This window comes from Sinohyriopsis cumingii, unplaced genomic scaffold (assembly GCF_028554795.1).
Source record: "Sinohyriopsis cumingii isolate HCF-2022 unplaced genomic scaffold, ASM2855479v2 utg001517l, whole genome shotgun sequence".
Classification (NCBI taxonomy): Eukaryota; Metazoa; Mollusca; class Bivalvia; order Unionida; family Unionidae; genus Sinohyriopsis; species Sinohyriopsis cumingii.
The window spans coordinates 656,993-668,335 of record NW_028316009.1 but is presented as its reverse complement, the minus strand read 5'-3'; the positions used below and the strand labels follow the sequence as shown (position 1 = coordinate 668,335).

General features: G+C 41.1%; 7 non-coding genes across 7 annotated transcripts; all 7 read right to left on the bottom strand.

The window, feature by feature from the left end:
• LOC149772243 (U1 spliceosomal RNA) lies at positions 1 to 164 on the bottom strand. The gene has a single exon (XR_016417795.1). It is a non-coding gene; the product is annotated as a U1 spliceosomal RNA (small nuclear RNA).
• A 1,472-nt stretch (positions 165 to 1,636) lies between these two features.
• On the bottom strand, positions 1,637 to 1,800 carry LOC149772242 (U1 spliceosomal RNA). Its single transcript, XR_016417794.1, has one exon. It is a non-coding gene; the product is annotated as a U1 spliceosomal RNA (small nuclear RNA).
• A 1,459-nt stretch (positions 1,801 to 3,259) lies between these two features.
• On the bottom strand, positions 3,260 to 3,423 carry LOC149772241 (U1 spliceosomal RNA). The gene has a single exon (XR_016417793.1). It is a non-coding gene; the product is annotated as a U1 spliceosomal RNA (small nuclear RNA).
• A 1,476-nt stretch (positions 3,424 to 4,899) lies between these two features.
• On the bottom strand, positions 4,900 to 5,063 carry LOC149772240 (U1 spliceosomal RNA). Its single transcript, XR_016417963.1, has one exon. It is a non-coding gene; the product is annotated as a U1 spliceosomal RNA (small nuclear RNA).
• Positions 5,064 to 6,523: 1,460 nt separating this feature from the next.
• Positions 6,524 to 6,687, bottom strand: LOC149772239 (U1 spliceosomal RNA). Its single transcript, XR_016417941.1, has one exon. It is a non-coding gene; the product is annotated as a U1 spliceosomal RNA (small nuclear RNA).
• Positions 6,688 to 8,146: 1,459 nt separating this feature from the next.
• LOC149772238 (U1 spliceosomal RNA) lies at positions 8,147 to 8,310 on the bottom strand. The gene has a single exon (XR_016417792.1). It is a non-coding gene; the product is annotated as a U1 spliceosomal RNA (small nuclear RNA).
• A 1,474-nt stretch (positions 8,311 to 9,784) lies between these two features.
• LOC149772237 (U1 spliceosomal RNA) lies at positions 9,785 to 9,948 on the bottom strand. The gene has a single exon (XR_016417962.1). It is a non-coding gene; the product is annotated as a U1 spliceosomal RNA (small nuclear RNA).
• Positions 9,949 to 11,343: the final 1,395 nt, after the last annotated feature.

Sequence of the window (11,343 nt, the reverse complement as noted above, 5' to 3'; positions counted from 1 at the left end):
CAGGGGTTAGCGCGAACGCAGACCCCCACACTAATAAATAACGACCCCGAGTCACCCACATTTGGGGTGATCGCAGGTTTCAGCCCAACCGAAGTGCAATGGAAAGGCCTCATCCTGGGGAAACCGCCTAGCTGATCACGGTACTCCCTGGTCCAGGTAAGTATGATTTCTTGACGTTTACTGACGTTTATCAACTGACATTTGTGTCTGGAGTAGGAAGTGTGCCTCTAAGTAATGAAAATAAATTAAAACGATTCAGGGCCATGGTACTGCTGATGTCTTAGTATTCCGAATAACTTTATAGCTTATGTTTCAACATTGCAAAAGTAACTGAAATGTCTTCAAATAGTCCTTTATTTGCAATTTCAGTTTCTTTTACGGTGGATATATGCTATATAGGTTTGCTCGGACGGCAGGGGATAGTTTCGTATATTGGCCCCTGGCAAATTTCTTAACTTGAGGCAACGGTGCGTATTTTTCAGCTATTATGGTTTTTTAATTAAATATATGGATACATTTTTCAATTCCGCGTTTCGGGCTTGTCTTGTTCTTGAAACTGATATCAGCCATTGACCTCCCATAGTTACTTCACAGCAAGTTGACAGTGAAATAGCAATAGTCGTCTAGCAAGAACTATGGTCAATCACATCCAGCTGTTTAGTACACAATGCTTTCCCGAACTGTTACGTAGGGAAAGGGATTGTGTTTGCACTGGCAAGATCGCTTGGTGTCATCAATGAAAAATGCAGGTATAAATTTGAGGTTGCAGTGCATCAACCTCTTTTGCTATGAACCACTGCAAATCGACTTGTCAGGTCAAAGGAATACTACTATTTGTTTCCTCTGTTTTATTAAATTTGAAATCTTTGTGCCACTGATTGGCCAGCTACGCTTCGCCGTACTCCGAGTCTAGAAGCTTTGGATTGTTGAAAGTGCTGCTGATACAGAAGTAACTGGTGATGCAGATGATCTCTACAATGAGACTTATGATGAAGCTTCACTGCTTTTGATAAGGACAACAAGCTTGCTGTATTAACGAAGTTGTTCCTGTTATTTGAAGATATTGTTTCTCTCTCTCTCTCTCTCTCTCTCTCTCTCTCTCTCTCTCTCTACTGCAGAGAAGTTCTGTGAAAATAAAACTTGATTTTCGTCGAATCCAGTAAGCATGTTTCCATTTATTTCTCTTTCTTTCTTTCTTTCTCTCACAAATATGCTGGATCGCTGTTACTCAAAGATATTTCACACGTTCGTTGTGAGATGGCTCTTTGAAAGTTGTTTGTTGTAGGGTTTAATGCCATTTTTCAGCACAAGATAGGCTATGCATGGCAGGCAATATAAATGGTGGAGGAAGAACCCGGGAGAAGAAAAATGAACGGAAAGAACTCCCGACCCATGATAACATACTGGCAAGCTTTCTCTGATAACCACATGGGCCAAATCCGAAACTCAAACACACGCAGACAGGTGAGATGGCCGCGATCCGTAATGGTGGGCTATTTAGACCACCCGGGGTACCCACCCCTTGAAAGAGCAGTGTAAGAAATAATAACATTATCGATTGGCACGTGCTAATCAGAGACATCCAGACTAATTTTGTCATAAGCTTGAGATTATTGGTTATTTTTAATTGAATTATCAGGGGTTAGCGCGAACGCAGACCCCCACACTAATAAATAACGACCCCGAGTCACCCACATTTGGGGTGATCGCAGGTTTCAGCCCAACCGAAGTGCAATGGAAAGGCCTCATCCTGGGGAAACCGCCTAGCTGATCACGGTACTCCCTGGTCCAGGTAAGTATGATTTCTTGACGTTTACTGACGTTTATCAACTGACATTTGTGTCTGGAGTAGGAAGTGTGCCTCTAAGTAATGAAAATAAATTAAAACGATTCAGGGCCATGGTACTGCTGATGTCTTAGTATTCCGAATAACTTTATAGCTTATGTTTCAACATTACAAAAGTAACTGAAATGTCTTCAAATAGTCCTTTATTTGCAATTTCAGTTTCTTTTACGGTGGATATATGCTATATAGGTTTGCTCGGACGGCAGGGGATAGTTTCGTATATTGGCCCCTGGCAAATTTCTTAACTTGAGGCAACGGTGCGTATTTTTCAGCTATTATGGTTTTTTAATTAAATATATGGATACATTTTTCAATTCCGCGTTTCGGGCTTGTCTTGTTCTTGAAACTGATATCAGCCATTGACCTCCCATAGTTACTTCACAGCAAGTTGACAGTGAAATAGCAATAGTCGTCTAGCAAGAACTATGGTCAATCACATCCAGCTGTTTAGTACACAATGCTTTCCCGAACTGTTACGTAGGGAAAGGGATTGTGTTTGCACTGGCAAGATCGCTTGGTGTCATAAATGAAAAATGCAGGTATAAATTTGAGGTTGCAGTGCATCAACCTCTTTTGCTATGAACCACTGCAAATCGACTTGTCAGGTCAAAGGAATACTACTATTTGTTTCCTCTGTTTTATTAAATTTGAAATCTTTGTGCCACTGATTGGCCAGCTACGCTTCGCCGTACTCCGAGTCTAGAAGCTTTGGATTGTTGAAAGTGCTGCTGATACAGAAGTAACTGGTGATGCAGATGATCTCTACAATGAGACTTATGATGAAGCTGTCACTGCTTTTGATAAGGACAACAAGCTTGCTGTATTAACGAAGTTGTTCCTGTTATTTGAAGATATTGTTTCTCTCTCTCTCTCTCTCTCTCTCTCTCTACTGCAGAGAAGTTCTGTGAAAATAAAACTTGATTTTCGTCGAATCCAGTAAGCATGTTTCCATTTATTTCTCTTTCTTTCTTTCTTTCTCTCACAAATATGCTGGATCGCTGTTACTCAAAGATATTTCACACGTTCGTTGTGAGATGGCTCTTTGAAAGTTGTTTGTTGTAGGGTTTAATGCCATTTTTCAGCACAAGATAGGCTATGCATGGCAGGCAATATAAATGGTGGAGGAAGAACCCGGGAGAAGAAAAATGAACGGAAAGAACTCCCGACCCATGATAACATACTGGCAAGCTTTCTCTGATAACCACATGGGCCAAATCCGAAACTCAAACACACGCAGACAGGTGAGATGGCCGCGATCCGTAATGGTGGGCTATTTAGACCACCCGGGGTACCCACCCCTTGAAAGAGCAGTGTAAGAAATAATAACATTATCGATTGGCACGTGCTAATCAGAGACATCCAGACTAATTTTGTCATAAGCTTGAGATTATTGGTTATTTTTAATTGAATTATCAGGGGTTAGCGCGAACGCAGACCCCCACACTAATAAATAACGACCCCGAGTCACCCACATTTGGGGTGATCGCAGGTTTCAGCCCAACCGAAGTGCAATGGAAAGGCCTCATCCTGGGGAAACCGCCTAGCTGATCACGGTACTCCCTGGTCCAGGTAAGTATGATTTCTTGACGTTTACTGACGTTTATCAACTGACATTTGTGTCTGGAGTAGGAAGTGTGCCTCTAAGTAATGAAAATAAATTAAAACGATTCAGGGCCATGGTACTGCTGATGTCTTAGTATTCCGAATAACTTTATAGTTTATGTTTCAACATTACAAAAGTAACTGAAATGTCTTCAAATAGTCCTTTATTTGCAATGTCAGTTTCTTTTACGGTGGATATATGCTATATAGGTTTGCTCGGACGGCAGGGGATAGTTTCGTATATTGGCCCCTGGCAAATTTCTTAACTTGAGGCAACGGTGCGTATTTTTCAGCTATTATGGTTTTTTAATTAAATATATGGATACATTTTTCAATTCCGCGTTTCGGGCTTGTCTTGTTCTTGAAACTGATATCAGCCATTGACCTCCCATAGTTACTTCACAGCAAGTTGACAGTGAAATAGCAATAGTCGTCTAGCAAGAACTATGGTCAATCACATCCAGCTGTTTAGTACACAATGCTTTCCCGAACTGTTACGTAAGGAAAGGGATTGTGTTTGCACTGGCAAGATCGCTTGGTGTCATAAATGAAAAATGCAGGTATAAATTTGAGGTTGCAGTGCATCAACCTCTTTTGCTATGAACCACTGCAAATCGACTTGTCAGGTCAAAGGAATACTACTTTTTGTTTCCTCTGTTTTATTAAATTTGAAATCTTTGTGCCACTGATTGGCCAGCTACGCTTCGCCGTACTCCGAGTCTAGAAGCTTTGGATTGTTGAAAGTGCTGCTGATACAGAAGTAACTGGTGATGCAGATGATCTATACAATGAGACTTATGATGAAGCTTCACTGCTTTTGATAAGGACAACAAGCTTGCTGTATTAACGAAGTTGTTCCTGTTATTTGAAGATATTGTCTCTCTCTCTCTCTCTCTCTCTCTCTCTCTCTCTCTCTCTCTCTCTCTACTGCAGAGAAGTTCTGTGAAAATAAAACTTGATTTTCGTCGAATCCAGTAAGCATGTTTCCATTTATTTCTCTTTCTTTCTTTCTTTCTCTCACAAATATGCTGGATCGCTGTTACTCAAAGATATTTCACACGTTCGTTGTGAGATGGCTCTTTGAAAGTTGTTTGTTGTAGGGTTTAATGCCATTTTTCAGCACAAGATAGGCTATGCATGGCAGGCAATATAAATGGTGGAGGAAGAACCCGGGAGAAGAAAACTGAACGGAAAGAACTCCCGACCCATGATAACATACTGGCAAGCTATCTCTGATAACCACATGGGCCAAATCCGAAACTCAAACACACGCAGACAGGTGAGATGGCCGCGATCCGTAATGGTGGGCTATTTAGACCACCCGGGGTACCCACCCCTTGAAAGAGCAGTGTAAGAAATAATAACATTATCGATTGGCACGTGCTAATCAGAGACATCCAGACTAATTTTGTCCTAAGCTTGAGATTATTGGTTATTTTTAATTGAATTATCAGGGGTTAGCGCGAACGCAGACCCCCACACTAATAAATAACGACCCCGAGTCACCCACATTTGGGGTGATCGCAGTTTTCAGCCCAACCGAAGTGCAATGGAAAGGCCTCATCCTGGGAAAACCGCCTAGCTGATCACGGTACTCCCTGGTCCAGGTAAGTATGATTTCTTGACGTTTACTGACGTTTATCAACTGACATTTGTGTCTGGAGTAGGAAAGTGTGCCTCTAAGTAATGAAAATAAATTAAAACGATTCAGGGCCATGGTACTGCTGATGTCTTAGTATTCCGAATAACTTTATAGCTTATGTTTCAACATTACAAAAGTAACTGAAATGTCTTCAAATAGTCCTTTATTTGCAATTTCAGTTTCTTTTACGGTGGATATATGCTATATAGGTTTGCTCGGACGGCAGGGGATAGTTTCGTATATTGGCCCCTGGCAAATTTCTTAACTTGAGGCAACGGTGCGTATTTTTCAGCTATTGTGGTTTTTTAATTAAATATATGGATACATTTTTCAATTCCGCGTTTCGGGCTTGTCTTGTTCTTGAAACTGATATCAGCCATTGACCTCCCATAGTTACTTCACAGCAAGTTGACAGTGAAATAGCAATAGTCGTCTAGCAAGAACTATGGTCAATCACATCCAGCTGTTTAGTACACAATGCTTTCCCGAACTGTTACGTAGGGAAAGGGATTGTGTTTGCACTGGCAAGATCGCTTGGTGTCATCAATGAAAAATGCAGGTATAAATTTGAGGTTGCAGTGCATCAACCTCTTTTGCTATGAACCACTGCAAATCGACTTGTCAGGTCAAAGGAATACTACTATTTGTTTCCTCTGTTTTATTAAATTTGAAATCTTTGTGCCACTGATTGGCCAGCTACGCTTCGCCGTACTCCGAGTCTAGAAGCTTTGGATTGTTGAAAGTGCTGCTGATACAGAAGTAACTGGTGATGCAGATGATCTCTACAATGAGACTTATGATGAAGCTGTCACTGCTTTTGATAAGGACAACAAGCTTGCTGTATTAACGAAGTTGTTCCTGTTATTTGAAGATATTGTTTCTCTCTCTCTCTCTCTCTCTCTCTCTCTACTGCAGAGAAGTTCTGTGAAAATAAAACTTGATTTTCGTCGAATCCAGTAAGCATGTTTCCATTTATTTCTCTTTCTTTCTTTCTTTCTCTCACAAATATGCTGGATCGCTGTTACTCAAAGATATTTCACACGTTCGTTGTGAGATGGCTCTTTGAAAGTTGTTTGTTGTAGGGTTTAATGCCATTTTTCAGCACAAGATAGGCTATGCATGGCAGGCAATATAAATGGTGGAGGAAGAACCCGGGAGAAGAAAAATGAACGGAAAGAACTCCCGACCCATGATAACATATTGGCAAGCTTTCTCTGATAACCACATGGGCCAAATCCGAAACTCAAACACACGCAGACAGGTGAGATGGCCGCGATCCGTAATGGTGGGCTATTTAGACCACCCGGGGTACCCACCCCTTGAAAGAGCAGTGTAAGAAATAATAACATTATCGATTGGCACGTGCTAATCAGAGACATCCAGACTAATTTTGTCATAAGCTTGAGATTATTGGTTATTTTTAATTGAATTATCAGGGCTTAGCGCGAACGCAGACCCCCACACTAATAAATAACGACCCCGAGTCACCCACATTTGGGGTGATCGCAGGTTTCAGCCCAACCGAAGTGCAATGGAAAGGCCTCATCCTGGGGAAACCGCCTAGCTGATCACGGTACTCCCTGGTCCAGGTAAGTATGATTTCTTGACGTTTACTGACGTTTATCAACTGACATTTGTGTCTGGAGTAGGAAGTGTGCCTCTAAGTAATGAAAATAAATTAAAACGATTCAGGGCCATGGTACTGCTGATGTCTTAGTATTCCGAATAACTTTATAGCTTATGTTTCAACATTACAAAAGTAACTGAAATGTCTTCAAATAGTCCTTTATTTGCAATTTCAGTTTCTTTTACGGTGGATATATGCTATATAGGTTTGCTCGGACGGCAGGGGATAGTTTCGTATATTGGCCCCTGGCAAATTTCTTAACTTGAGGCAACGGTGCGTATTTTTCAGCTATTATGGTTTTTTAATTAAATATATGGATACATTTTTCAATTCCGCGTTTCGGGCTTGTCTTGTTCTTGAAACTGATATCAGCCATTGACCTCCCATAGTTACTTCACAGCAAGTTGACAGTGAAATAGCAATAGTCGTCTAGCAAGAACTATGGTCAATCACATCCAGCTGTTTAGTACACAATGCTTTCCCGAACTGTTACGTAGGGAAAGGGATTGTGTTTGCACTGGCAAGATCGCTTGGTGTCATAAATGAAAAATGCAGGTATAAATTTGAGGTTGCAGTGCATCAACCTCTTTTGCTATGAACCACTGCAAATCGACTTGTCAGGTCAAAGGAATACTACTATTTGTTTCCTCTGTTTTATTAAATTTGAAATCTTTGTGCCACTGATTGGCCAGCTACGCTTCGCCGTACTCCGAGTCTAGAAGCTTTGGATTGTTGAAAGTGCTGCTGATACAGAAGTAACTGGTGATGCAGATGATCTCTACAATGAGACTTATGATGAAGCTGTCACTGCTTTTGATAAGGACAACAAGCTTGCTGTATTAACGAAGTTGTTCCTGTTATTTGAAGATATTGTTTCTCTCTCTCTCTCTCTCTCTCTCTCTCTACTGCAGAGAAGTTCTGTGAAAATAAAACTTGATTTTCGTCGAATCCAGTAAGCATGTTTCCATTTATTTCTCTTTCTTTCTTTCTTTCTCTCACAAATATGCTGGATCGCTGTTACTCAAAGATATTTCACACGTTCGTTGTGAGATGGCTCTTTGAAAGTTGTTTGTTGTAGGGTTTAATGCCATTTTTCAGCACAAGATAGGCTATGCATGGCAGGCAATATAAATGGTGGAGGAAGAACCCGGGAGAAGAAAAATGAACGGAAAGAACTCCCGACCCATGATAACATACTGGCAAGCTTTCTCTGATAACCACATGGGCCAAATCCGAAACTCAAACACACGCAGACAGGTGAGATGGCCGCGATCCGTAATGGTGGGCTATTTAGACCACCCGGGGTACCCACCCCTTGAAAGAGCAGTGTAAGAAATAATAACATTATCGATTGGCACGTGCTAATCAGAGACATCCAGACTAATTTTGTCATAAGCTTGAGATTATTGGTTATTTTTAATTGAATTATCAGGGGTTAGCGCGAACGCAGACCCCCACACTAATAAATAACGACCCCGAGTCACCCACATTTGGGGTGATCGCAGGTTTCAGCCCAACCGAAGTGCAATGGAAAGGCCTCATCCTGGGGAAACCGCCTAGCTGATCACGGTACTCCCTGGTCCAGGTAAGTATGATTTCTTGACGTTTACTGACGTTTATCAACTGACATTTGTGTCTGGAGTAGGAAGTGTGCCTCTAAGTAATGAAAATAAATTAAAACGATTCAGGGCCATGGTACTGCTGATGTCTTAGTATTCCGAATAACTTTATAGTTTATGTTTCAACATTACAAAAGTAACTGAAATGTCTTCAAATAGTCCTTTATTTGCAATGTCAGTTTCTTTTACGGTGGATATATGCTATATAGGTTTGCTCGGACGGCAGGGGATAGTTTCGTATATTGGCCCCTGGCAAATTTCTTAACTTGAGGCAACGGTGCGTATTTTTCAGCTATTATGGTTTTTTAATTAAATATATGGATACATTTTTCAATTCCGCGTTTCGGGCTTGTCTTGTTCTTGAAACTGATATCAGCCATTGACCTCCCATAGTTACTTCACAGCAAGTTGACAGTGAAATAGCAATAGTCGTCTAGCAAGAACTATGGTCAATCACATCCAGCTGTTTAGTACACAATGCTTTCCCGAACTGTTACGTAAGGAAAGGGATTGTGTTTGCACTGGCAAGATCGCTTGGTGTCATAAATGAAAAATGCAGGTATAAATTTGAGGTTGCAGTGCATCAACCTCTTTTGCTATGAACCACTGCAAATCGACTTGTCAGGTCAAAGGAATACTACTTTTTGTTTCCTCTGTTTTATTAAATTTGAAATCTTTGTGCCACTGATTGGCCAGCTACGCTTCGCCGTACTCCGAGTCTAGAAGCTTTGGATTGTTGAAAGTGCTGCTGATACAGAAGTAACTGGTGATGCAGATGATCTATACAATGAGACTTATGATGAAGCTTCACTGCTTTTGATAAGGACAACAAGCTTGCTGTATTAACGAAGTTGTTCCTGTTATTTGAAGATATTGTTTCTCTCTCTCTCTGTCTCTCTCTCTCTCTCTCTCTCTCTCTCTCTACTGCAGAGAAGTTCTGTGAAAATAAAACTTGATTTTCGTCGAATCCAGTAAGCATGTTTCCATTTATTTCTCTTTCTTTCTTTCTTTCTCTCACAAATATGCTGGATCGCTGTTACTCAAAGATATTTCACACGTTCGTTGTGAGATGGCTCTTTGAAAGTTGTTTGTTGTAGGGTTTAATGCCATTTTTCAGCACAAGATAGGCTATGCATGGCAGGCAATATAAATGGTGGAGGAAGAACCCGGGAGAAGAAAAATGAACGGAAAGAACTCCCGACCCATGATAACATACTGGCAAGCTATCTCTGATAACCACATGGGCCAAATCCGAAACTCAAACACACGCAGACAGGTGAGATGGCCGCGATCCGTAATGGTGGGCTATTTAGACCACCCGGGGTACCCACCCCTTGAAAGAGCAGTGTAAGAAATAATAACATTATCGATTGGCACGTGCTAATCAGAGACATCCAGACTAATTTTGTCCTAAGCTTGAGATTATTGGTTATTTTTAATTGAATTATCAGGGGTTAGCGCGAACGCAGACCCCCACACTAATAAATAACGACCCCGAGTCACCCACATTTGGGGTGATCGCAGTTTTCAGCCCAACCGAAGTGCAATGGAAAGGCCTCATCCTGGGAAAACCGCCTAGCTGATCACGGTACTCCCTGGTCCAGGTAAGTATGATTTCTTGACGTTTACTGACGTTTATCAACTGACATTTGTGTCTGGAGTAGGAAGTGTGCCTCTAAGTAATGAAAATAAATTAAAACGATTCAGGGCCATGGTACTGCTGATGTCTTAGTATTCCGAATAACTTTATAGCTTATGTTTCAACATTACAAAAGTAACTGAAATGTCTTCAAATAGTCCTTTATTTGCAATTTCAGTTTCTTTTACGGTGGATATATGCTATATAGGTTTGCTCGGACGGCAGGGGATAGTTTCGTATATTGGCCCCTGGCAAATTTCTTAACTTGAGGCAACGGTGCGTATTTTTCAGCTATTGTGGTTTTTTAATTAAATATATGGATACATTTTTCAATTCCGCGTTTCGGGCTTGTCTTGTTCTTGAAACTGATATCAGCCATTGACCTCCCATAGTTACTTCACAGCAAGTTGACAGTGAAATAGCAATAGTCGTCTAGCAAGAACTATGGTCAATCACATCCAGCTGTTTAGTACACAATGCTTTCCCGAACTGTTACGTAGGGAAAGGGATTGTGTTTGCACTGGCAAGATCGCTTGGTGTCATAAATGAAAAATGCAGGTATAAATTTGAGGTTGCAGTGCATCAACCTCTTTTGCTATGAACCACTGCAAATCGACTTGTCAGGTCAAAGGAATACTACTATTTGTTTCCTCTGTTTTATTAAATTTGAAATCTTTGTGCCACTGATTGGCCAGCTACGCTTCGCCGTACTCCGAGTCTAGAAGCTTTGGATTGTTGAAAGTGCTGCTGATACAGAAGTAACTGGTGATGCAGATGATCTCTACAATGAGACTTATGATGAAGCTGTCACTGCTTTTGATAAGGACAACAAGCTTGCTGTATTAACGAAGTTGTTCCTGTTATTTGAAGATATTGTTTCTCTCTCTCTCTCTCTCTCTCTACTGCAGAGAAGTTCTGTGAAAATAAAACTTGATTTTCGTCGAATCCAGTAAGCATGTTTCCATTTATTTCTCTTTCTTTCTTTCTTTCTCTCACAAATATGCTGGATCGCTGTTACTCAAAGATATTTCACACGTTCGTTGTGAGATGGCTCTTTGAAAGTTGTTTGTTGTAGGGTTTAATGCCATTTTTCAGCACAAGATAGGCTATGCATGGCAGGCAATATAAATGGTGGAGGAAGAACCCGGGAGAAGAAAAATGAACGGAAAGAACTCCCGACCCATGATAACATACTGGCAAGCTTTCTCTGATAACCACATGGGCCAAATCCGAAACTCAAACACACGCAGACAGGTGAGATGGCCGCGATCCGTAATGGTGGGCTATTTAGACCACCCGGGGTACCCACCCCTTGAAAGAGCAGTGTAAGAAATAATAACATTATCGATTGGCACGTGCTAATCAGAG